The sequence below is a fragment of the Sprattus sprattus genome (genome assembly GCF_963457725.1).
Source record: "Sprattus sprattus genome assembly, chromosome: 5".
Lineage (NCBI taxonomy): Eukaryota > Metazoa > Chordata > Actinopteri > Clupeiformes > Clupeidae > Sprattus > Sprattus sprattus.
The window spans coordinates 39,077,367-39,100,379 of NC_137924.1; the positions used below are offsets into that span (position 1 = coordinate 39,077,367).

The window sequence follows — 23,013 nt, forward strand, 5'->3', positions numbered from 1 at the left end:
AAAAGCATCACCTTGGGTCAGCCCTTGGATGGTCAAGAGCATGACTGATCGAATCGAGCCAAAACCCTGCTACTGGCCATTGGTATCTTATGTCATGCCACATCTTGTCATCCAGTGACTCCTGGTAGTCATCCTGTGCCTCTTCCACTGGGGCTGTGAGATATCTGGGGCTCCTGCTCTGGGTACCTGAAGCTGCTTATTGCAGCAGGAGTCGGAGAGAATCCCCTGTCTACCCTGATGGTGTGTTTACAGCTGCAGCGACAGTCATAAGAGATTCCTTTTCAAGCTGGAGAACCACTTGATCCGTGAACAGAATACCAGTCACCTTTTGAATGTCTGTTTTCATTGTATCACTAGAGCTACTCTATGTCAATCTGTCTTTCTGTCCAGTAATTGCTACTGCTCTTGTGATATGTTATTGTATGAGAAATACCTGTTTGGCGGGTGGCTCATCCAGTGCAGCAGTGCAGTAGTGCAATATCATCACACCTCACTTGCTTGTTCTAAAATATTTCAACTTACATGGGCTCACTCTCTTGTTACATGGTCTCTCTCTCGTGTGCGTCTCCCACACTTTCACTCGTCTGCACCTCTCCTGTCCTCCTCCTAAGGTGCTACTCTTAGCGAGCTCAAGATTCCTTTATCAGTCTGTGTGGAGAACGATGCTGGCACGAGCCAGCTGCTGCAGCTGGATGTGCACAGCATAAAACCATCAGAAAATGATGCTGTGTGTGTGTGTGTGTGTGTGTGTGTGTGTGTGTGTGTGTGTGTGTGTGTGTGTGTGTGTGTGTGTGTGTGTGTGTGTGTGTGTGTGTGTGTGTGTGTGCAGACGTGCACACTGACAAGGTCATCTGTCTAGAGCATGCAGAAGAGCAGTATAGTTGACAGGAATGGGGTTGTTCATCTTCTTATAATGTGTGGTGGAAGGTACAGGTGGGAACAGACGGTCATGCATTGCATTGAGTGGAGAGATGGGTGTTTGTGCTGTGGGTTGGAAGAATAAGCAAAACAGGAGAAAGGTTGAGACCTGCTTTTTAGTGTAGCTCATGCTAAGATGTGTGTGTGTGTCTGTGTGTGTGTGGGTGTCCTGGTTTTCATGCCTTTATGTATCCATGTCTATATGGGCCATTCTACCGAATTGGTGCAAAGTCAGGTCGGAAATATTTTGATTTTTTTTATGTTTTATTCACAAAACTTTGTCCGTATGTATATTGTACCATATCTAAAGTACACATATCTAGTAAAAGAACAGTCAATTTTGATATTGTATTTTCAGAATGTGTTGGAATGTTTTTCCTCTTCCAAAAATTGTCACTACCGAAACATCACATTTACTATAGTAAGAAAGTATTATTATTGACCTGTTCAGATTGTGTTTCCTTCCCTTCTCTGGAGAGTATTTTTACAAATATTTCTTGAAGGTTTTCACAATGAAATCCATAAAAATGAAATTTTTACCAAATTTTCAAGTTCAATTTATACAATTCATCAAAATCTAAGTGCAATATTTCTTTGTAAAATGCAAAATACTGATCATATTGATTCCAGAGTTGTTGATTTATGAAATTGAACATACATTAATCCAATCAGTATCATAACATATTAGTTGATTACTCAATATACTTAATTTTTTACAAAACATCCTGTGTTTCGGTAGTGCTGCACTGTTTCGGTAGTGACATCCAGTGTTTCGGTAGTGACTGCACTGTTGGATGGATGTTCATTTCTCTCCCAAAATCTTCCAAAAGGTGCTCTGGGCTGCCCTTTAGTCCACACAACACATTTATTTAAAAGTTATGGGATTTAACTACTTACCATTTAATTTTGTCACTACCGAAATCATAAGGTCACTACCATATGTTTCGGTAGTGACTGTTTCGGTAGTGACGATTCTAGCTAACTTTAAGCATAAATAAATAATTCTAGCAAGCACACGGCTTGCAAACAAATCTTTGAAGAGGTGTACACACATACAAACATAAGATTTTGCATGAAACCCCAAAAGGTTTACTTAATTGAAGAAAACATGCGTTTCGGTAGTGACAATTCTTAAGGCTACACGTCGATTTTCAGACTTTGGAACACATTTATATAAAAACTATGGGATTTAGCTACTTACCATTCAACCATGAGGGACAGAAATGCAGTGTCACTGCATGGTCAAAAATGCAGGGTCGTGGCTAAAACACAGGCTCAGCCAGTTTCGGTAGTGACATGAAAACTAGGGACATGATTTTTTGAGTATAGTTAATTGATTTAAAAATTAAACCCACAATAAATCTAAATATTCCAAGTTCTGTTTCAACCCAATCATAAAGATCTTTGAAATTAAATCATTGAAATAAATCTAAAAAAATTGAAAAGTGTTATTTACAGGCATTGAAATTTAGATGTCAGGGTTGGGGACAGCTACTTCCCAATAGAAAGTACCCTATAAATGATGATTTTGTATATATTTAGCTTATCACTATCTCATTTAATGCATTGGGTTTATATACACCATAACATTTTCTTAGTAAATATCTATGCCTATATACCTAATTGTTTTGTAAATAGTTTTTATTGTTGAGGGACTGCATATTACACGAATTCGGTAGAATGGCCCATATATATTTATATATATGTGTGTGTTTGTGTGATAGAGAGAGAGAGAGAGAGAGAGAGAGTGAGAGAGAGAGAGAGAGAGAGAGAGAGAGAGAGAGAGAAACAGATAAAATGAGAGATAAAGTTTGAGAAAGAGAGAGTGAGGAATAGAGAGATGGTTGGTTTGGATGATTTGGATTCATTTTGTGGAACATACGAAGCGGACTTTGCTGTTCTCTGTTACCAAGGAGATTTGTGGGCTAAGGACGAAGCAACTTTATCCCACAAATTAGATAATTCATCCCACCGATGCCATATAGAAACTAGAACACGCATGCCATATAGAGACTAGAACACGCATGCCATACAGAGACTAGAACATGCATGTCATACAGAGACTAGAACACGCATGCCATACAGAGACTAGAACACACATGCCAGCCATTAATCTCACCATTGCCATACAGAGACTAGAACACGCATGCCAGTCAATAATCTCACCGATGCCATACGGAGACAAAAACATACCACTGCGCTTCTTTGATCTCGCGCTGCAAGGCATAATCTGTGAGGCAGCGATGATGCTGTTTTTGTGCTGACTGCAGGCTGTTTGAGGTGAAAACTGTCAGAACTCATCCCACTCCAGAGGAGATGCCTGTTATCATTTGGATACAATTGTTTGGCATCTGATGGACCTTTAGAAATCCGAAAGCACTTAAATACTTTCTGTCCATCTATCTATGAAAACTCAATCTGTATCTAATTATTGGCTTTGTGTTGAGTGGATGGAAGTTATTACTCTGATTTTAGGCAACAAGGCACCACCAGTCTTAGAAAGCAACAGTATTAATCATTAACCGATTCAATTTTGGGAAGCGCCTGGCGCTGAGCTTTATGTAATTGAATGGGCCTATTTTACAGCCAACAATGATCACTTATGTAACATCAATTCACCACTTGCCATTTCGAAAACAACTGTAAAACTGATGCGTCGGAGAGGCTAGTCAGGATATGAGAGAAGGCAGCGTCACGGTAGATTTACACGCTCGTAATCAGCTTTAATTTCTCTAAAACACATAGATCCGCGTTGGCTGGAGACAATGTGTTTAAGAGCATCAAATGGACGTCTGAAAATCAGCATTGCATAACGGTCAACATCGTCACACGCACTAAAGACTAACGCCAAACATGTGTGGTACATGTACAGCGTTATCTGCCCCCCCCCCCCCCCCTCCTCCTGCTCGTCCTCCTCCTCCTCTCTCTCTCTCTCTGTCTCATTCACTTTCTCTCCATCTATCTATACCTCAGTTCTTAGAGTACATTGGTCTGCTGATTTCAAAGTAGCCCTTTATGACGCTGGGGAGTCAGCATACGTTGTCTTCCTTCTCCGTACTTGACAGAAATGAAGAACTGAGTATTTTTTTACAGTTATTGCAAATGTGCTCTCATGGCATTGTGTTTTCAGTGTCATCACAGGGATTACTGGGAATCAAGTCCTAGTTCAGAGACATCTGTCCCAATGAAAAAGCAGCCAATGCAGGAACACACAGCATGGTTCAGAGGTCTGATTGCCTAATTCAGGTTTGGTTGGAATCACCGGATTCTGCCAATAAGCACTCGATACATTGTGTTGCGTCCTGTTGTTGGTGTAGTGCCCCAAAATTATAATTTGCCACCTGTGCAGACCACACTTTGAGATAGGCGTGAAAGTCTAATGAATAGAGATAAACTAATAGACTAGCAGGAAAGTGATGATGCAGACAGAGAAAGAGAGAGAGAGCGAGAGAGAGAGAATGAGAGAGAGACAGACAGAGAGAGACAGAGAGAGACAGAGAGAGACAGAGTGAGACAGAAAGAGACAGAGAGACAGAGAGACAGAGAGACAGAGACAGACCGAGTATGTGTGAGAGAGAGAGGGGCAGAGAGAAAAGACACAGAGAGAAACAGAGAGAGAGAGAGAAGGAGAGAGAGAGAGAGAGAGAGAGAGAGAAGGTGTGTGTGTGTGTGTGTGAGAGAGAGGGGCAGAGAGAGAGAGAGGGAAAGAAATATGAAAACATCCTGTTTCCCATCTGTGCTCTTTGGCTTCGATGGTAGGTGGGATCATGCTTCCGCAGATTCCTCTCGCTCCGGTGAAGGACACAGAGGAGAAAGGACACTGGCCGTGGTGGACTTGCCCAATGGCTCTAGGTGCCAACTGCCCCTCCAGATTCCCCTCCAAGACATTAACGTGCACTGTCCACATATCCACATGACAGGCCAGAATAACAAACGGCAGTGAAGTATTAAAAGCTATGGCCTTGTTTGTTATTTCTCTGCTTGACTGAATAGCAATGCCCCTCACTTAAATGTTTAATATTACCTAAAGCAAACTCTCTTGAGCTTATAGCACTTGTCCGTGTAGTTGTCGGTCTGACCAGGTGTTATTATCTGGTGCTGCAGTGTGCATGTACTGTAGCCGGCTTCCATTTTATGCCACTGAAAGCTGACTTATCTGAAAATGCATATTTCCCATGCCTCTCACCGCAGTGCATTAGAGAGGCTACCAGTCAGGCATGAAATGCAAAGCCACACGTCCCTCTGTTTAATCTCCCAGTCCAAGGGCAATGTCCACCCACAGCTCACCATTGGCCACGTTCCTCTAGCTTTAGTTTCCAGTGCGGAAAACTCCTAACACGTATGGAGGATTCTGGCTAGGGACCTTTGACCCCTATAGAAATTCAGATTAAGCCTCAGCGTACTGAAGCCAGGGTCTGAAACTACAGCCAGGGTGGATAAAAGCAGAGCACATGCATAATGCAATGCTGTATCCTCTGGTTTGCATTTAGGACACATCATGTATTCTGGACTACCGCTCCGTAAAACACACACAAGTCTTATCTGTTTTTGAGGGAACGTACAAAAGCAAGCTCTATGGTATTTCATTGCTTATATTAGTGGTCTTAGATATGCTAGCTAAATGTTTTAGCTAATCAAGAGTTAAGTCATGCTTTCATACCCCTGCCATTATGTTACTCACTGCAAATGCACTGTATCGATGCGAACACACCCAAACACATTCTCACTATCAGACACAGATTGATGGATTTCTGTTTGTGTTGGTAGTTCTTCTGATGTGGAAGCTGTTTCAAACTCAAGTGTGTTTGACTCAAAGGGACTTGTAACCAGTTAGGGCAGCGGACTTATAGTGAAGGGAGAAAGCAGTCTGACCTTGAACCCGGGTCTACGGTACCAAACCTGCATCCTGACCGCAGTGCGAAAGAGCCATGCTTGTTGGTATGGCAGTTAAAGTGCACACTCAACCGTGACGGCACTCCGCCACCCTGTCCCCCCTGGAAACATGCCCATGGGCTTCATAAACATGTGTCTCTCCCGCATCCCCCCACCCAGGGTACCCCACACACGTCACCCACCTCTGAGGTCCCTCAAACAGTGGTCAACCTAACCTGGGGGTCCCACGTATGGCTCACACACTGGTCACTGCAAGCCATCCCACTTCTGACACCATAAAGAGAGCAGTAACCCCACCCTCCCCTTAAACTCGGGTTTACGGGGGACAAAACCTGCTGCCTGACCGCAATGTCAGAGAGCTCCAAACGGCCCTCGACTGCTGAGATCAAAACATTTTTGGTCAGTGTTTGCAAAAATTATTCCTTAGGCACACACAATGCAGGTTTTCCAGCCCTCAAGGTCTTCTTATTCTTTCAACGACTGAATTCCTCATTTGTAAGATAACATTTCTGCCATCATTGACACATAGTTATGGCAATTCATTTGTGAACCACTAAAATGCCGCATTCATGAACAGCAAAAACACTGATATCAGGCTACATAGTAAGAATCATGTGTATTTCTATGGCACGCAACATCATGCTAACATCTCCGAGAGAGAAACTTTTGCACATGTAGTAATCTGAACTGCCATGTCCCTTTAATCTGGATGTATTTTTGGTGGTTGTTGTTTTCCAGACAACGTCTTCCATGTCCATTTATGTGCTTGGCTCTGGACTTTCTGGTTAATCTCTTGAGTTGATGTTTTTTTTTTCTATGTCGATATTAAAACGTTGAACCCCGATCACTGAGAGCCTGGCTGGGTGGGTGAATGGCTTGGAATTTTTTCGGAGGTTTTATCCACTCATCCGCCAGCATACATTTCCCATGTCATCTGTCATGTTGAATCGCCTCAGAGCGAATGCAGGGGCCAGATGTCTCACGGATAACAGCTGCTCTCAGCCAGACCCGGGCCACATCTGGGCCGAATCTGAGCCGGATTTCGATCAGATCTGTCCACCGTCATCCATACATGTCACATACATACATCTCTTTTTAATACATTGAACAGTTAATACATTTAATACATTTCTCATCCACACGAACACACACTAAGGTAAATAAAGAGCCAGATGTCCAGGTCAACCAGACGCTTATCTCGCACAATATCTCGTGAAGGGGTTGACATGTATGGCCATCTATATATCTATGCTATCTGACTGATGTTCATCTGTTGTGCTGTTTTTAGTATCCTAGTTTTTATGGAGTTTTATTCCCCCCAAACACTAAGACTAAAAAGAACAGCCCTAATATGATCCTCTTTAGTTGGGGTTATCCTCAGCACTTTGGTTAACGTGAGTTATTTTTAAATGTACTTTATAAATAAATTGAATCTTTCTAATGCATGTTTGCCTCCAATGGCTTCTCTCGTCAGGTTAGCTCAGGATGCCTTGCTTAAAATGTATGGCCTACATGTTCAAGTGACAAATATCCATTTTATGCTCCTGAACTCCATTCTGAGGGATACTAGAGGAAGCACTTTGTTACAAACCTTTTAATTTGGTCTATATGGCATTGGTCTATCTATGGCATCATTTGTTTAATTTTGCCAAACCAGCACATTTCTGCATCTCACATACACCCAGTGGCGTGCACAGACATTTTGGGGGGCAGGTGCTCAGGGGGGAAGGGAAGGGCACTTTTTTAAAAAACTTCCCGTTTTTTTTCTGCCACAAATAAATGTGTTAATTTATGTTGCCTGACAAAACCTATACAACAGAAAACGTTCGTCCTAACACATTTGCAGATTTTCAATTGCAAACTCTACCGAAATAATTTGTAGCCTAATAAGCCTATGGTCGTCCTTGCGTTATCTGTCATTGGGCTATACAGTGTAAAACTTTATCAGGTGACCAGTCGGCTAAAAATGCTTAGTTGTTTGTTGCTGTATGAGACATTTTACTGCACAACAAAATGATTAGGCTACACGTTGGGCTTAGAGGGCAAACTATACGATTTTACTTGATCTGTATGTTACCTGACTGGTGGGAACACGGGAGAAGATGCCTGTCTGCGACCGTGCCTGCTATGCTGGAGACGCTTCTGTTTACTGAAGCGCATGTGGTGCCCTGCGCGTGCCAGCGCGAGTGCACATGACAAAGGAAGAGAATTGAGTCTGGTCTGTGAAGGGGGACGTGGCTCATTTTTGGGCATTTTTTCAGTCGTTTTTAATCGCTTAGGTTTTTAAAAGATCATTTCAAAACCGGCCTCAGTAAAATGTTAATAATATAAAAAAAAAAAAATTAAAAAAAAAGTTTCAAAAGGGCATTTTCGTTGATAAAGGGCAAAAGTCCTGGTGCGTTAGCACCTCCTAGTGTCTATGTGTGCACGCCACTGCATACACCTTATGTCGCTCCTCACAACAGAGCTAACCTCTGGTTCAGGAAGAGTTGCCAATAACCAACGATCTTCCAAGATCCAAGAATAGCCAACAATCCCCTACTAGAAGTGTACAGAGACGTCAATATCTGTGGCTGCATCTGTTCATCCAACAGTTATCTGTCTAGGTTTCTGTATTCAGATAGAGGACCGGTAGTAGGCATATTACATTGACAAAACAAAGCACTTTTCAATAATATGTAGCAAATGAAATGACTAGTTAGTGAAATCAAAGTCCTATGTTGCAAACAGAATGGACATTTTTTTATCTTGGCCATCTACAATGAAATGTCAATACATGTCAATCATGTAGCTGACTTTTCCTCAGAATAATAACGAGCAACTTTTGGTAGAGGACATATCTGTTTCAATCCCATTATTTGTGCTTTCCCAAATAACAGATTCAGATTCGGGTGCATCACTATCTTCTACTATTGTGACTGGGAATAACACCGCATAATACGACCATGAGGATTTGGATGTTCATGCTACAAATTGATCCACTGGGTTGTTTTTCTAAACCTATCTTCAGTTTCCAGTCAAAACATGCGTCTGAAATCCATGGGCAGAAGGCATCTGGAGCCACATCTGGGACCAAATGAATGCATCACAAATGAGCCCCAGTGATCAGTAATTCAAATGACAGAATTTGAATGTCATTATCTCGGTAAAACTCGTAGGGACTATGCTTGTATGTCCCGTGCTCAGTATTAAACTGGCCTGGGGGTGGACAAATCCAGGATTAATGTGGGAGCAGAGTGCTCTGGCATCACCGCAAACTTCAGATCAAACCAGTAAAGTCCTCTCTGGGGGAAATAGTTTTTTAGTCTGTACATGAATGAGTATAAGTATTCATTTTTTAACAGCAGTGGTATAATACAAAATGCAATCTTCGAACATCTCTGTCGGGATAGTAGTAGGCTGCTGAACCGCAAACATATTCCATCCCTCAGTCAAGTAAAAAGTAACAGAACGTTTCTTGCAGGTGCGAATCAATTGTATTCCTATGCTTAGGAATGGATGATGGCTTGATAGTTGGATACATGTAAAGAGAGAGATAGAGAGAGAGAGAGAGAGAGAGAGACAGAGAGCCAGAGAGAGAGACAGAGAGAGGGAGAGAGACTCTAGTGATAGAGACAAGCATGAGGTGGGGTGCAAATTGGATTTTAGGTGCAAGAGCTCATGCTGGGTCAGAACTGCAGGTAGAGTCAGCCTATTGTGAAATGTGTGATATTGGTGATACAGTCGGTCAGCTGTGTGTGTGTGTGCAATTGAGTGTGTGTGTGTGTGTGTCTGTATGTGTGTGTTATACATGAGTGTGTTTGTGCGTTAAACAACACAGTGTCTATGTTGAACCAGCAGCCTTTTAAATATATCTTTTTCTTCTATTTAAATTCTGAAATGCTGGACACCTTTTTCTTTTCAGTGTCTGGGCACTGGCCTGTTTGTGTGTGTGAGCTTCCGCACTCATATATTTTGGTTTCCACAACATTTTCCAAGTCACGTAGCAATGGAGACCGTTTCAATTTCACAGCAGGTCAGATGTGGATGGATTTATATCACTGGCATATGGGATATAACACAAACTGAGTTTTCTAGATCACTGCGTTGTCATTTCCTACTCCTGCAGACTGTGTTCAGAGACAAGAGGTTTGTTATTATTTCAACATTTATACTAAATAGATCAATCAGGGTTGTTTATCAATTGATAATTTTATTGTTTCTCCTGTTATGCTGCACTTTCATTAAGCTGTAAATGTAAATATTTCCTATCTGCCTAAATATTGACACATGTTATCATAATACTTATACAGAGGCCTTTAGTTCTGCTTCCCATATGTGTTTGAGTGCTAAGGAAAGGAACAGGGTGTACTACTGTGTTAGCATTGATTGCTAGTCTCTGCTACACGGCTACGCACGTCTCTTGGCTCTTCCCAGCATGCTCTGTGCTTCCCTTGATGATAGAATCAAGGGTAGAGTAAAGAGCAGGAGCACAATATAGAGCTCTCAGGAGCCAGGGTCTTTTTGCACTAGTGAGAGACAAGTACAAGTCTCTCCCTCTCCCTATGCCTCTCTCTCTCTCTCTCTCTCTCTCTCTCTCTCTCTCTCTTTCTCTCTCTCTCTCTCTGTACCCCCTTCTCTGCGTCTGGAAGTGGAGAGATATTTTTGGAACAGACCAGACTGTTGTAGCCCGGCATTTTGCATAAGATGCAGCAAAGGGCACCCTGCTGGCAGAGTGTCGCCTCGCCACATCAAAAGGGCAAACACAGTGGCGGCCAGATCTCAGTGTCTTCAAAATAAAGATAAACCGCCCGTCCTGAGGAGTGCTTTGAGCAATCTGAGGTGGGATATAGTTTGAACTGGATGAGCCATGACCTATAGTTACGGTCCCATCAGCTTACTGGTAGGGCTTAAGCTTTGTAAGCTTAACTTGCATTTCAATCCATTAGTACATTTTCATAATATGTATGCATCCCAGTGCCATATTTCCTGCTCTATTTGCTGTTCAGATTCAGTTCCAATTTGTGATGTTGAACATACGCACGATGCTAAGCCAGAAGTATGGCACTGATAAAATGACAGGTACGGAGGGTACAGGTAATTCTCTATAATAATGGATGGAGGAGATACGGTTCTGTTCAAGCGACACGATTATGTTCCAAAAGATGTGACGGCAAGTTCCTTGAGTGGGCACTCCAGAGTCTAATACGTTGATTCATTCTATCAAATTTTGTTTGGGTGGCATCCTGTGTGTCATCTGTTGGGTAGGAGGCTGCATTTGAACCCTCCTGCAGTGGTGGGCTTGCTGGTCAGCTCATGGCAGAGTGTGCCAGCTGTCAAGCGTGGGACAAGAGAGCTATTACATCTGTATGTATGATTGAGTGTGCGCGTGTGTGTGTGTGTGTGTGTGTGTGTGTGTGTGTGTGTGTGTGTGTGTGTGTGTGTGTGTGTGTGTGTGTGTGTGTGTGTGTGGGGATGGCGTGGGGCGGCTTGGAGGGGGGTAACTGAGAGCAGATGAAGCAGGGAATGAGAGGTAGAGAGAGAAGAGGGGTGCAAAGCCGGTAACTGGGCGTGTGTTAGGACCACTTTGGTACAGGGTTAGAATACCCAATGAGAAAAGGGAAGCCGGTGCTCTCTTTCTCCCATTCTCTCTCTCTCTCTCTCTCTCTCTCTCTCTCTCTCTCTCTCTCTCTCTCTCTCTCTCTCCAATTCTCTCTCTCTATCTCTTTCTGTCTTTCTCTCTCTCTCCCATTCTCTCTCTCTCTCTCTCTCTCTCTCTCTCCAATTCTCTCTCTCTATCTCTTTCTGTCTTTCTCTCTCTCTCTCTTTCTCTCTATGTTTGTGTGTGTGTGTGTGCGTGTGTGTGTGTGTGAGGGGGTAGGATGGGCATAACAATATACTGGGCCTGCCTTTTTTTCAGCATCCCTTTAGTAGTGGGCTGAGCTGTTTAAACCAAATCGACCCTAAATCCCCCCACATCTGTCCTTATTGGTCAGGCTCTGCCATCTGACAATCTGCCCAACACAGAAACAGCACTGATGGTGCTGAAGGTGGTTGGAATTCCAGTTGCTTGAAAGTACATCCTTGGCAGATATTATTTAATGGTGTTTTAGGCTCGCTGCCATTGGACAGACATGTGTTTTGTCCTATTTGTTTAACAGAAATGTTAATGTGTTCATCATTCACCCACATCTCTCTTAATGTCTCTTTCTTTGTGTTTGCTGCTCTAGTGTTTCAATATCAGTAATCAGATTTTGTTAGTTTCCATAGTTACATTGCCAGAGAGTTGTCTTCAGTGTTTTTAAAGAAATAAATAATTATCTGTGGGGTTCAAGGTGATTTCATGAATCATTTTCTTAAATGCTAGTTGCACAACACCTTCTTTCAGCAGGAAAGCTGTAATGGTAAGGTTAGACCTTTGTGAACAGACAGCTCACACCACACACATGGCAACTTTAGTTTCCAAAGTCTTAGCTCCTGAGTGGGAACATCGAGGAATACATTTTATCTGGACATTGCTAATTGATCGGACTAAAACATCTTACTTTAGTATCATCAGTCCTCCACCAGCAATGAGGCTGTGCTATCACAATATCTGTTTCACAGCTGCCAGGCCCAAAGTAGCAAGACAGCTAAACTGAATGACTTAGTCAGGTTTACTCTCCCCCCCCCCCCACCTCCCCCCTGGCTGAGGAGTCTTTGAGGAAGACGCTGTCCCCTGCACTTTTGCCCCCCTCCAGCCCCCGCCCCTCCCCATATCTGTTAATGCAGATTTAATTGGGCGATAAGACCTTAGGGGTCAAAGCGGTGGTGTGGTTGCCCCTTGATCACATAGCTGATCGCTGGTCACTGATTATTGGTCAGTCATGCGCCATTGAATGATTGGAAGAATGGGCAGCGGAACCAGGGTGGTTCTCAGTTGAAGCTGTAAACCCTAGTTAAATGACTTAGTGGAGGAGATGTTCGTGCTCGCGTTGTTACTGGTGCTCTCGCCTGAGCTGAGATGTTTTCTGTGGGCACGAGCTTGACAGGCATTCCCTTACAGAAGGGGTCGGAAGCAGGGGAAAAACCCACACATACACGCAGGCTAGGAAGTGCCCCACCCCCACGCTGCAGGCCATATGGTTTAGCGCAGATTAAAGGCGTTTGTTGTCTGCTCAGACCAAAGGATTACCTCCTCGGGCTGGGCTGTGGCTAAGGGAAAATTGAAGCGAAATCTTCTTTAGATGAGGCACTGATGGTGGTGACGATGATGGGGTGGGGAGCTGGAAATGGACTGTGATCTGGATGGAGGGCGTGGCGTGGTGGATTGGGGGGATGGGATGGGAGCAGTGTTTGTTCAGAGGATTGAAAGCAGAGGAAATGGAGTAGGGGGTTGGTGGCATTTGGTGGTGGTCGGCGGGACACACTGGCTGGTCGTGCCTCACTAATGCTGATGTTAACACCGGCTTGTACATGGGCCCCTCTAAATCCAGTTCAACTGCTGGTACTCCACTGCGGAAATAGGGGAGCTTTGGAAGGCAATCTCAAAGGCATGTGTAAAGAACCCGGCCGAGGGATAAGGTTAATGGAACTAACTGATAGCCGTTCGACTATGTGTCACCTCCAGTTGAACATCAATCTCCAGCTTAATTGCATCTACCATGTCGTGACTTATCTATTGCATGTGAGGGTGTCAGAAACAATTTACGGCGCTTGTCCAACTCATTCGCCCTTCAAAGTGATAACAATTCCAAAGTCACTGACAGATCATGTTCTTACTGCTGTTAAGATATAACATGTTTTTGATACGTTTGTTATTCATTTTAAATTATCATGGGGGGAAACAGCTTTGTGGAAAGTTGTGTATTGCACCTGTTTTCCCCATCATGACGTTTCTTGCAGTCAAGATACTCAGAATAGCAAACAAACAAGGATACAGCTAGCCTACTTGGTTTTGCCGCTTAGTGATGTTGTCCATAGGGAATCTTGATTTGAGCTTTTGGCATCCTTCTGTCCCATCATGTGTTTGGCAAATGCAGTGTGTGGTGCCTTTCAGTAAGTCTGTGTGTATTGTGCCTCGACATGCACTTTTGAATGGGAAATATTTGGAGCGAAACAGTTGGGGCTTTGTGAGCGAGCTGCACGGTTATGTATTCATCATCTCAAAGGCCACGCTAGGAGAATGGGGACATTCACCTCATACTTGTATTATATCACGTCATGCTGTCTCACAAAGACAGTCTTAGAAGTCTGGACTGGATGGTATAGCGGTATAAGAGGTGGGTCAATGCCTGTGTGCAATTAGCACTAATCAATACACAGCTCTACAGACTGCACAAAACACCAAACCGCCCTTTTAATTCTATTTAGTTCTACGGATACTGGTTGGCCAGAGCAATGGCTATATGCCCAAACACACCTTCTCACTCTGTGCCCTTGTTATTTTTTCCTGGTTCCACTGTTCCTGTGAAGTCCTCTACCATCATTTGGCATTCCCTCACACCCCTGGCCTAACCTTGCCCTTTGTGTGCATCCAAATTTGTATTTGTAATGAAACCCTGTTGGGCTTTTTCTCTCTCTTTTTCTCTCTTTCTCTCTCTCTCTCTCTCTCTCTCTCTCTCTCTCTCTATCTCTCTCTCTCTCTATCTCTCTCTCTTTCTCTCCTCTGACTCTTTCCTCTGACCGATTCACACAAATTGCCCCCTCGCTTTTCATCCTGCCCCATGGGCACTGTCACCCGCTGGGGTGGCATTCCAGCTTGGTGGGCACTCAGAGGTGGCAGGCTCATAGATGGACCCCCCCAACCCCCCGACCCCCCCCCACCCCCCACTCCCCTTCGTTGATATGCCACCCTCTCCCTGTACAGACAGACGACCCTCCTCCCCTGCTCAGGCATAGTTTGGTGAGGGGGAGTAAAAATAGATGAGAGCAGAGCATGGCTCAAATTAGCCGCCGAGTGAAAGGGAGAGCATCGGGCGGCAGGAGGCTTGCAGCAGAGTTTCCGAACGGTGCAAGGCTTGGAACATCAGTCTGACAGACACACCCACACACACACACACACACACACACACACAGACACATCCACATGCGTACAGTGTCACACTTTTAACACTCACATATAGAAGGTTGGACGTATCTCAACTCCCTAGGCAGGGTTGTCTTGATTCCTTACTTCCACAAGTATAGGCGTGGAAGGACAGATATTTAGGCATTTGGAGGAAGAAGGGATTGTATTTTTTTTTTTTTTTTGCTTTGCTTGTCTGGAGTTTTTTTTTTTTTTGTGAGTGTAATGGCATGAGGCTTCAGACCTCTTCTATGGATTGTTGGTATGGGCAACGTAGCAACGCACGAGGATCAGGAAGACGGCGGGCCTCTGCAGGCAACCAGCACTGAGGGCTCAGGCTCTGTGGAGAGCCAGGACTCATGGGTAAGCTGCAGAATGCAGAAGAAAGGCAAGGGGGAAGCTCTGCTAACACCTGATGACTGGGCTGCCGGACTGATTTTGATTCAGTGTAGAGTTTAGCTTAGCTTTAGAGAGCTTAGCTCAGCTCTTACTGCTTTTTGAAACCTTGAAACCTTGTACATGAAGTTATAGCTCTTACATATGTTTAGGAAACTCTAGAACATGCATGGACTTATGTCCTTTTTTGTCATTTTAATTTGTGAGAGTGTGGCCACTTGTTTGGCCATTCAGTGATATGACTGGTTGTGGTGTATGCATATGACGTCTTGCAAGAAGCTGTCTGATGTCAGGGTCTCTGGTATCGTCCTGAAATGTTTGTCTGTGCGTCTTGAGACTGGTTGGTTGTCATGAGCGACAGTAACATGTGGTTTATGTTTGACGTAAATAACGCCAATCAGTATGGAACTCATGGATCCTGTTGGGAAACTAGATGGGACTTATTTCATGTCATACATATGTGACTACCTTATTTATGTCATATTTGATATGGGCGTGATATACCTCACCATGTTGTCATAGTTTTTTTTCTTGATTCATCTGAAGGCTTATTGCACATCTTGATGAGTATGTGGCTTTCAGGTCAGGGAAGGGCAGGGTGGGAAGGCAGGGTCTAAACGTGCCCTCCAGGAGTGTGGAGTGTCCTACTGCACCCGTCTGCTTCCTCTTGTCCCTTGTGAATCGTATGTTTTTCTGGGCACCGTTACTGCCACAGGAATTTTGAAGGGCAGTTGCTCTGGAAAAAAGGGGCAACAGATAATTTTTTTGTCACAGCCGCTGCCACGCCTCCCTCATCTGATCGCAAATTTTGCCAATATCATTTTAAACTCTCACTAACCGTTGCTGCCACGCCCCCGTCCCCTGATCGCAAAAATATATATTTCCTTCGAAGGGGCAACTTCAGTTGAGGAGGGCAAGAGGGCAGTTGCCAAAGCAACCTTAGCCCACTCCTGTGCACGTCCCTGGTTACTGCCATGATTTCATATTTTCCCCAAAATATCTAAATAGATCACAAAATAGAATAAAACACAAAAACTAGAATACTGGTAGATTTGCCTGATTTTTGTCTGATTCTTTTGTCTCTATCCATTCAGAGTCACAGAAGTTAAGAAATTCCTTCTCAAATATTTTGACCATTTAGACAACACAGGAAGAGAGACCTGCTGCAGGCAAATGTGTTTTTATGTAACTCTGTGACTCATCTGACCTGTGTTTAAATGGAGTATATGGAGGTACACACACTGTATTGTACTGCTGTGTGGCACATACAGAGGTTAGATAAGGTCAGGTTGGCACAGGTGTTTCTGCTGCACCAGTCATATAATTGGTCAGGTGTTTTTTTTCTTCCCAAGACACACTTCTCCATTGATATGCTGACCTTCTTGAAAGTTAGCTGTCTGTCACCATAGACTGGACTGCAACAAACAAGCCCCTTATGGGAGGTGAAGGCTGTATCGACTAGGGCTTTTCTGTGCTACTGTGCACATCTTTGTTTTTCTCTACAAGCAAATTCGAATCATGACAGCCCCTGTGGCAGGTCTGTATTATTGTCGAGTATGCTAGCGTGACTGTTTTGTTGCCGATGATGAATGAAATGGGACATACAGACACACACAGACACACACAGACACACACAGACACACAGACACACGCACACACACACACACACACACACACACACACACACACACACACACACACACACACACACACACACACACACACACACACACACACAAAAACACACACACACACACACACACATACAGACAGAGACAGGGAAAAAAGAAACAAAAGAAACAAGAAAAAACAGGTGGATTCAAAGAAGAGATACGAAAGATTCTGAAAATGAGAAGACAGACCAGACATGCGTGACAAATTGCTAGTCAGCCACTCGTATTGTAATGCCATAACCAATCCCTCGTCTGCCACTGTCCCTCAGCTGATATGCTTGCCTCCATTTACACCTTGAAGTGATGAAAGGTGTCAGGTGTGTGTGTTTTTATGTGTGTTTGTGTGTGTGTGTGTGTGTGTGTGTGTGCTTATGTGTGTGTGTGTGTGAGAGATTGCATATTTTGCACTCCCGGTAGCCTGTTTCCTTCTACAGCATTAAACTGAATCATAAATAGTCTGGTTGCCTCTGCATCTGTACAGACACCACCACTCACTCTGACCTTTGTCCCCTGACCAATCACCCCTCTTCTCTCTCTCACGCTCTTCCTCTTTCTCGGTAGATGACTCAGCCCAGAGGCTGTTATTTCTGGCACAGGTGACTCAGAGGAGGGTACAAAGTGTTCCCTCCTCTCCTGCTTGCCTGGGGTCTCACCGGTGAGAGCGTGCTGCAGAGGTCAAACAGGATGCAGATTAGCGCGCCGACCTCTAATTTGCATGAAGGACGTTTGGTCGCGCCAACAGAGGAAGCGGATTGGCCCAGTCCTAGTGACAAGCGATATAACCTTTATTATGTATTGCTGATAAAACGAGACGTTAACCACACCTTTGCATTCATACCTTAATGATTTCAAAGGCTGCATGTATAGGGTAATTGCTGGTCTGTTTGTACAGAAATTCATGATAATGCATATCTGCACTGTACTGTAAACCGCTTTGGATAAAAGTGTCTGCTAAATTAATAGTCGCAAATGTTATGTTAATATGCCTCTGGTAATGTACATTTGTCTGTACAAGCACCTGGATGGCCAGCCAATAAATCATTTAAGTACAAATGTGTTTGCATGTTGACTAGCTAATTTAGTAGTGGTTAAACACTCTAGTACACATGGAAGAGGTGCTCTGTTCGGGTTGTACTGATGTTGCGTGCTCTTGTGGTGCGTACAGCATCCATCATGCTGTTCCGAGGCTGAGCATTGGAGACAAATGAGGACGGTGAGTTGCCTTTTTCCAGCCGTGCAGGTGAACAGTGCTGACAAGTCACCACAAGGTTGTTTCCTTTTGGGACATTTTGGTCTGGCATGCACCGCTCACTTGAACAGCACAGCACAGCACAGCACATTACGGTGCCTAAAGGATAATTTTGTGGTAGATGGAGTGGTTAGCGTTTGTTTGTACACTTGAAATGCATCTTGAATGTCCCAGTGGTGTGGTTAATTGAGCATATACATACTTATACACACACACACACACACACACACACACACACACACACACACACACACACACACACACACACAGCACACACAAATGCCCACATGCGCACACACATGCTGACATACGCACACGCACACAACCATCAGCATACACACACACACAAAGACACACACACACACACACACACACACACACACACACACACACTGGTTGCTGTGTTGAGCCTAAGAGCTGGGTAAACACTGAGCATACCGTGTGGTGTTCTGATATCCAAGAATAGAATCAGTTATTCCATGTGAGCTTGTGCTGTCCCATGGAGCAGTGAACTTCAGTACAGTTGCTCCATGTGTGTGTGTGTGTGTGTGTGTGTGTGTGTGTGTGTGTGTGTGTGTGTGTGTGTGTGTGTGTGTGTGTGTGTGTGTGTGTGTGTGTGTGTGTGCGTGTTTGTGTGTGTGTGTGTGTGTATATGTCTGTGTGTGTGGGTGTGTATGTCTCTGTCTGTGTATGTGTGCGCGTTTTTGTGTGTGTGTGTGTGTGTTTGTGTGTGTTACCATTCTGTGCATTTGGGGTGTGCATAATCTGTTTGTGTATGCATGGGTGCATGTACAGACATATGTGTGTGAGTCTGTGTCTGTATGTGTGTTTGTGCTTGTTTGCTGATGTGTGTAGGTACATCTGTGCAGGTGTGAGTGTGTGTGCATACAAGCAAACATACACATTTACACAGATATTCTTTCTGTCACACACACACAAACACACTACTCTCACACACTCTACTTTGCCCAAAGCAACTGAATACACTCTTCTCAGGTGCTGTGTGGGAAGACAAAAGCAGGTGAAGGCCTCTGACAGAGTGAAGTTTTCTCAGACTCATCCGCGGTGAGAATGAACAGACCAGAGGCGTGCTTACGTAACTCTGCCGCACTGACAGTGTTTATCCTTCAGCCTTCACAGCCCAGATCTCATCTGCAGGCTGGAAAGAAAGAGGGGAAGTGAAGCTGTCGTGTCAACCTTGATATGTCCCTTCTCCAGTGGAGCTACAGGCTCTCTGTCCATGAGAGGAGACTGGATGAATTAAATAGAAATCACTTGCCCTCAGCTCAAACTTTAATCAAATTATCTTTAGTATCTCGTTTTTTGTGTGTGGTTTGGGCTATTGAGCTGTTACTCAGATTAGTAAGTGCAGTCAGTTTATAGTTTTATTTAGTAGTAGTATTTGTATCATTATTACCATTAGTATTACTGTTGCTGTTACTATTACTTATTCATTTCAGAATGAAGATGTTATAAGTTATATTTTATATTATAAATTACATCAGAGTCACCTATAGTCTTCCAGTGCCCACCAGGACATTTTTTTTAAAGTGACTATGTGTGTTGTAATCCCAGTTCTGTGAGATAACAATCGCAATCATGACAGAAACTGGGGAAGTGTTGGATGTAAGAGGGGGTTTTATTGGCCTATTGAATGACTGACACGGTTTTCATGGTAACAAGCTGGAGGCAAGGAAGGGGGGGAAGCAGAATGACTTGTTACTAGGTGGAGCGTGGCTGTAGTCGTCACGGAGACGGTACGGTGCATTATTTAGGAATCGTCCACGTACTCCTCTCCCTCCTCACTGATTAGGGCAGGGGAGCGTTTTGGAGATTAATGTTTTATGCCGGGGTAGGAGGAGAGAAGAGGCTCTTAAAGGTCCTCACAACATATTTTAGAATACAGTGTGCGAGGCTAGTCTGTGAAGTGCACCTACCTCAAATAAAGGATATTAATTATCTCTGTATCTATAAGATACAATGTCACCTTGGTTATGTCAATGTCACTGTCAATTTCTGACATAACATCTCATAACATAACAAAGCATGTGATATCAAATACATCATGCATCTTCTCTCCTATTTTTTCTTCTTCTACTAAGATGTTGCTGGACATTGCTGTTGACGTTGGAAGTTTAATGAAAGTCCTCATAAATCCTGAGGCTTGATTTGAACTACATTTCCCATAAGGACATTATTAAATGCACAGAGTTCTTAGAATGAACCTTTGTTGGGGAACTATAGTTTCACTATTCAAAGGGTGCAGAGGTGTTTATGTGGGCCAGACCAGAACAGTCTTGTATTTTTCCTCCTATATGAAGTATGAACTGCTTTGCATGGGAAAGGAGTCTACTCCGGCAGATGATATCTGTAAACAGTCTGAGTGCTGAGAGGATAATTGATGCATGTCTTGAATGATAATGTTATGCCACGACTCCCTGTGAAGCCTTGTGTGTGACTGTAGGCCTCTTGTTGCTCTCCCCATTGTCTAGCCCAAGATGAAGGCCCTCACTGTTCATGCGCCGCCTTCACACTGTGGTTTGGCTGGCATAACTCAACTCATTCATGAGAAGATTGGTTGTAAAGCATATTTTCAGATGATAATGATGAGGTTTTCTTTTGCAGATATACAATAAATAAAAGTTTTGGCCAGTGTAGAGAAAGGGGCAAAAGAGTCTGGTCATGAAGACAGGCTTTTTCAGCTTTGTCAGGTTGCCCCCGATCATTGTGTGTCCAAGTTCTATCTATCTATCTATCTATCTATCTATCTATCTATCTATCTATCTATCTATCTATCTATCTATCTATCTATCTATCTATCTATCTATCTATCTATCTATCTAATAGATAGATTGTCTGTCCCTATGTATCTACCTGGTCTTTCTATATATCCTACTGCCTGTCTCTCCCTCAGTCCTGTAACTGCTTTATCAGTTTGTTTTTTGTTTATGTTGACTTTTCTCTCAGTTCTGCCCCCCCCTCTCTCTTTCTCGCCTGGTTTTCACACTTGTGTTGGCCCGTCCTGCAGGCTCTCTGCTGTGCTACAGATTGCCTCGTCAGGGCTGAGAGTGATGCAGTGCAGCTCTCTGCAGCATTTCCCTCCCTCCACTGGCTCCCGGTCTGCCCGCGTATACCTGCGTTCATCTACTCTGCTGCTCTATACCGCCATCACTGTTGTTGTGCTGCAAATCAAATGCTATCCAGATAGGGGTGACTTTGGCCACACACACACACACACACACACACACACACACACACACACACACACACACACACACACACTCACGCAAACAAACACACACACACATGCATACATACTCAAACAAACACACACACACACACACACACACACACACACACACACACACATACTCACGCACACAAACACACACACACATGCATACATACTCAAACACACACACACACACACACACACACACACACACACACACGCACACGCACATGCACACATACTCTAACACACACGGCACTGCCCCCAGCCTCCTCCCCTTGCTACTCAAGGGGCGAGACGAAGGCAGGGATTTATGGATCAGAGTGTGGCGTAATGAAATATTCATTCAGCATGGCTGTGCAGTCAAAACACTGGTGATGTGGTTCAACAGGGATCACGGGCACACAGAGAGGGTGTAGGGCAGGGCAGGGCAGGGCAGGGCAGAGAGAGAGAGGACGAGAGAGAAAATAAGAGACAGAAGTAGATTATATTCAATTAATGTGTTTCTGTTCTGGTTATAGTAGTTATGGTTATAGTAGTTTGTATGTAAATAGTATGTAGATGTGGGTATTGTTGACAAAGAATAGCACGCAGGTTTCTTTGGCTTCTCTGCCGTTTATTATGACACTCACAGAAAACTCTAATGCTGAATGGGTAAACACATGACGGAGGTCTAATCTCTACATATCACAGTGGGTACTGGTGGACGAATACGCTTACTACACAGGATCCAACGCACAGCCATCTGCACATATCACACACACTAAAAATGGTAACAGAAAAACACTCTAACATTAACACAACACAGCAACATTCTAAAACCATATTCGTATACACAGAATTAGACATTTCCATGGAACACAGGGAATGATGGGAACTACACTACATCACAAACACACAAGGGCATGCATGCTACAGTGTTTTGCAGACGTTTTTTGTACAAAGTGACTTACCTAACAGGACAGAGTGAGGGAAACAGAAGGAGAAAGAAAGGGGGAAGGGAGAGGGAGAAAAAGAAAGAGAGTACCCGTTGAATGTGTTTCTGCGCTGCTTACCTGACAGGCAAGAAGCGCGTTAACCCAGCCGAGTCACCTGTTAGCAGGGAGAGCGCTTTGTGCCACTTCGTGGTGTGGAGCACAATGACCTGTTTTAGCTGATATGGCCCAGGACTGCGAGAGGGACAGTGTCTGCAGCCTGGTTCTGGAAGTAGACACAACACTGCAGAGCGGCCTCAGGGAGGACGAAAGCGAGAAGGGATGGATGTACCAGGTCCATGATACCATTCTTATGTCAACCATGTCTGGCCTGCTCTGTCTTACTGGGATTACACAAGACCGGTATTGTTCTTTGAAGTTTGGACACGGTGCTTTGAGAGGACTTTTCTAGTAAAGTTGTTATTGTATAGCTATTGTACCAATGATTGATTCTTAGATTACATCTAATTTATTTCCTATTCCGCTGAGTAGGATGTAAGACCTTGTAGGTAGAATGTAAGATCCTTTTTTCCAAACACCTACCACCAGATCTGAATCCTCTGAACAGAAATATACTGTGCGATTCAGCACGTATTAACTGTACAGTCAGGTTTTCATAATCAATTCGCCCTGCAATGGTAATTCAGCCACAA

At 43.9% G+C, this 23,013-nt stretch overlaps 1 protein-coding gene across 1 annotated transcript in view; it reads left to right on the forward strand.

The window, feature by feature from the left end:
• The window catches only part of LOC308365401 (uncharacterized protein), a gene marked incomplete at its 5' end in the record, with an annotated part of 90,393 nt that overhangs the window by 509 nt on the left and 66,871 nt on the right, over window positions 1-23,013 (forward strand). The gene's annotated exons all lie outside the window — the stretch shown is intronic.